Genomic DNA, 5000 nt, shown 5'->3' with positions numbered 1-5000 from the left:
CCAAGACGAGCCTGTTTTGCAATCTACCCTAGGTTCCATCGAGCTGTCGGACCGTGACACAGTTGTCCTTGCCCGGGCACATCCGGCTGACCTGGTCAGACTCAAAACAGCTTTACCTCCTCCTTGCCCGCGTCGGGGATGCTCAGGCTTCGCATTGCTTCAGGAACCTCTAGCAAGACACCATGTGACCTTTTTAGTCGGCGGCTCTTCCTGACCATGAACAGAGCCGTTTCGAAAAATTCGGCTGTCCAATCCAACGACAAAGGCAAAAGAGCAAGGATAGAGTTAAAGATAGAGAGCCGTCTTCTGTAATCGGCGTTCTTACGAAAGTCGGCCTTAAGCTCCTTTATCATCTGATCGTATCTGAAACGCGACAAACATTAAATCATCAGTTGATGGCTTAACCGATAATCCCCCTCTCACTAGGAAAGTCTGGATAGATTTACGTCAGTTGAAGTCAAGCCGAATACAAATTTAATCACGTAGGGAAGCATTGGGAACAGTTTTTACCTCGCCATGTTACTATCTTCGGCCCGTCTCTTTGTCTCCTTGCTGGCTCGCCTCCAGTCGTCGCAATCTGTACGTTTAGCAAGGTTTCCAACCTGTGCTTTAGCGATCCTGATGCCCTCGTGAGTTTTTCGGCTCCCTTTTAACGCCTCTGAATGAACGATGGGCCTCCGTCGCAAGGGGCTATCCACTGTTGGTGCCCGCCGGATAAGATGATTCCCCTTTGCCTTCGTGGCAATTTGTTTTCGCGGCGTGAGATTGGGGCTGGAAACAGTCATTGACCATTCGTCTGTGACTGGGAAAATGCTGACATGTACTCTCCACACATTTAATCAAAAGATAAGCGAATGCAATGGCTATTGCTGCCTATTTTATTCATTCTTCGCAGTAGCATTGTCAGGCTGCCTTGCCTGTCCACCCATCCCCCCTCCCCCCCCCCCCCCCCCCAGCTCTGTGACACTGTCATTGTTCACGCGGCCTGTCCCGCTGTGGAGATGAGAAACATGAATGTTTTCTTTTAACCCTGAATGAATTGGATATTTATAAAGATTGATCATTTGACATATTTTTGTTGTGCAAATGTGCAAATGTGTCGGGGTAGGAGAGAGTTCCCAGCCTCCGGCAAAACTGAACATAAATATAATTGCGGAAAGACAAAAATGAAGCTTTTTAACGTTTTATTAAGTTTTATGTATATTTGAATGCTTTGACAAGGAAATTACTGTTGCCTTACTATTTCTTTGACTTGTGATAGCTAAGCCACTTGTGTCAAGCTAAGAAAACGTTTATGAACTACACAAAAAGAGACTTTCGATGGACCCTTGTGTTCACATTTTACTTTTGTTTGCCCCAAAACCAGATACCTCTCCTACCTATCAGCCGTATGTATCAGTCGACGACGCTGGATGTCGACTGTGCCATTAATGTTTACACAGCTACTGTGTGAAGCAAGGCAGGGTTTATGACCATTTAATTCAAGGTTCTCGTCGTGGATCTGGTTGAGGTATAGTCGCCTGCATACCTATGAACAGGGATGCGGTCAGGACATGCGAGCTTGTTTTGCCGTGTCTACGTCAGACATACACAAAATGTCTTAAAAATTTTGAGAAGTTATTTGGGAACAGATCTCATATCATTCCTACCCATAAAGGCATGATCTCACTTAGAGCCAGAAGACCGCAATTTTATCAAAATGCGAATCTAAACACACATGTTTTTTAAAATCTCTGCAAGGCATATCTAGCTCAAAACCGCTGATGAAAGTGATGCCGTTAGAAAGTAAACGTCAAAAGATTTCACAGTGGCGCAAGATAACCCTTCGAGAAAACGGCTCTTGTTGCATCAACCGTTCTCCATAAAATTGCCGAAAGTCTTCACGTTTTTGTCGGCACGTAGTGTCATAATCACCTCACCGTCCACCTAAATAACTTGATACCTTCTGGGAGGCAATGTAAGCCACATGATGGATTTGGATATATGAAGTCATGAACTGAATCAGGGAAATCACCGCAACTACCGCCATCAATGAGACGAAGCAATCTCGCCGATAGAGTGGTGTATCCTGTTGGGTGCTGTGAAAAAGTGTCCTGTTTCCATTTTGTGTGAGGTCCCAACTGAATTTGAGAATACAGTGAGCTTGTACATTATTTACGAAGAAACACTTATTAATCACCTTATTATTATCATTATTGTAATTATCATTTATGTTGTTATTACTATATTAAAATTTATGATCATTATACTTTATTAGTATAACTATTAAATTCTCATTAATAGTGATGAATAACTAATCGTTATTGTTACCATTAACTAATAATTAACTAAAGGGTTCGAACTAATGCGTGAAATGGCATATGGTGGCAGCGTGCTATGCAGTTGAGTATGATTAATGTCTCTATGGTATGCTCAGTTCTTTTTATTGTATTCAGGGTTTATGTATATTGGAAACCGATCTAGTGATACCGGAATCATGTAAGAGAGTGCGGGTTCGACACCATTAAAGTAGATATTTAAATTTGGCCAAATTATCTCGACTCGAAAATCGGAATGAGTCAAACGTGTGCAGCTGTGAGCAAGCGTTTCCGAGAACCCGAACAGAAACCCTATCTGCTGGGAATTCAGATAGGAATGAATGCGCTAAACGTATGTAAGCATGTGTTTTAGACTAAGAAATGCAATGTATTGCTTATCCATCAACCTTTGCTATTGCAGTACATTGCGTAACTGTTTATGTATTGGGCCGTTTGCAGAACTCATGGTTGTGGTATTCTGGATTTGACTTTTCGCGGCCGCAATGCTTATTCACCATGTCCGCATGTTTTCATGTCATCATGCCCCTTTGCCTCAACGTCCTCATCGAGGCAAGGGGACATGACCAACAATGGTAGTCATCATGATCTCGTGCTAGCTAGCGTGCTGTCTTCATGCCTTCGCGTTCCGTGTTAGCAAAGTAAGCGATCTTTTTAGCGATATATTAAGCGACCAGCTCCGATCTGAAGGTTTGAGGTCAAATATGACAGGAGAATACTTAATCTGAAGTCTGTATTACAATATCACGTGCCCTTGAAGATCAAATAAAGGCAACATAACAGGGAGCGCCTTATTTTCCAAAAGACACCGTCCTGTTTAGGATTTTTAGACGTCAGAATATTTACCAGCTTATGAACTGTAGACCGTCCAAAAGGCTTGACGTCTCAAATCACCCTACAAGATAAAATGCTGGCTCAGAAAATGAGAACTCAATATCACCAAAAAGTTACCAGCCGATTTAAGATTTTCAAGCATTACAATATTAACTAGCGAGCGCATGAAATAGCGTCCGGCAAGAAGTCCGTCAAAAACAGACGACTTCTGAAGGTCGCCCTTCAAGGTCAAATGACGGGGAAATATACACCACTCAAACCTTTCCGGACTATTTCAGACTTTTCAGCACCAGTATCATCTTCAGTGCCAACGTCTGTCAAGAAATACGCTCCTCTGATGGTTATCGTCTCAGGTCGAATCCAAGCTCGCATTATGGGTAGCTTCCATATCACCCAAACGCTAACGCCGTATTATGGATTTTAAGCACCAGAATATAAACCAGCGCATGAAAAGGCGTCTAACATACAGCCCTAGACTCTCAAGGTCGACCTTCAACGTCAAATGCAGGCTTGAGGATAGGGTAACTGAATAGCATCCATAAGTTTTCGCACATTTTCGGATTTTTAAACGTCACAACGCTCACTAGCCATGAACTAGTGTCTGTCAAAATGCCTTATCTCTCAAGGTCCTTCTTCAAGGTAAACGCCAGGCCCATAGGTCGGATAACTCTAGATCACCAATCGGCAGATGAGTTTTCGATGATGTGGATTTTCCCGTCATTTAGCTTTCATTGGTGACCCCTAGGGTTCAAAACTTTTTTTATAGACTCTAGTTCATTCGCTGGCAAATATTCTGATGATTCAAAAACCCGAGATCGGCAGGTAACTGTCGGATAAAATGGAGCTCCCCGTCGTTTGAGCCTTCATTGAAGGCGACATTGGCGACATTGAAGAATGACCTTCATTTGGCGACATTGAAGGATGACCTCGGGAGGTCAGGAACTCTTGCCAGACGCTGGTTCATGCGCTGAAGACAGTTATGATGCTGAAGAATCCGAAATTGACCAGAAACTTTAGCGAGGCGTAAGGTTCCCGTCATTTGATCTTAAAAAGTGACCTTGAAAGGCCAAGACTTTAAGACGGTCGCTAGTTCACGCTCTGACAAATATTCTGATGCGTAATAATCCTAAATCGGATGGCACAATTTGGGTGATATAGAGTTTCCCGTCATCTGACCTTGCATTTAGCCTTGCCGCTAATGTGATATTGCAAAAAATGAACGTCAGATTTTGTCTTAGCGTTTTCAACGAAACAGTAATTTGTCGTTAAATGAACTGCTGAATATGCTCATGGACAGTCGTATCCCAATGTCCTCTTGTCCTCATGTCCTGATGTCCTCATGCTTGCATGTCCGCATGCCCGCATGTTCATATATTCTATGTCCCTGAAGCCTTATCTCCTCTCCTCCTCTCCTCGTACCCCTATGATATCATGCCAGGTCTTCATGTCCCTATGCTACCATATCCGCTCGTCCTCATCTCCTCATATGCGCATATGCTCATGCCATCATGAAAACACGTCCTAATGTGCTCATCTTCCCATAACCTGATGCCGTCATGTCCTCATGTCCTCATCATTTATGTGTGAGGCAAAGCTGCAAGAGCTGCAAATCGTTAGTGAATCATGGATCAGACTGTAGCGTTAGCCTTATTCCTCGGAAAAAACGGGAGAATGGATGTATATATATATATATATATATATATATATATATATAATATATATGTATGCATACCTATATAGATATATGAGGGAGATATATAATGATATATATATATATATATATATATATATATATATATATATATATATATATCTCTCTCTCTCTCTCTCTCTCTCTCTCTCTCTCTCTCT

Source organism: Pollicipes pollicipes, unplaced genomic scaffold, assembly GCF_011947565.3.
Source record: "Pollicipes pollicipes isolate AB1234 unplaced genomic scaffold, Ppol_2.1 Scaffold_6052;HRSCAF=7182_pilon_pilon_pilon, whole genome shotgun sequence".
Taxonomy (NCBI): domain Eukaryota; kingdom Metazoa; phylum Arthropoda; class Thecostraca; order Pollicipedomorpha; family Pollicipedidae; genus Pollicipes; species Pollicipes pollicipes.
The sequence above is the reverse complement of the archived record's forward strand: the minus strand, read 5'-3'. Positions refer to the sequence as shown.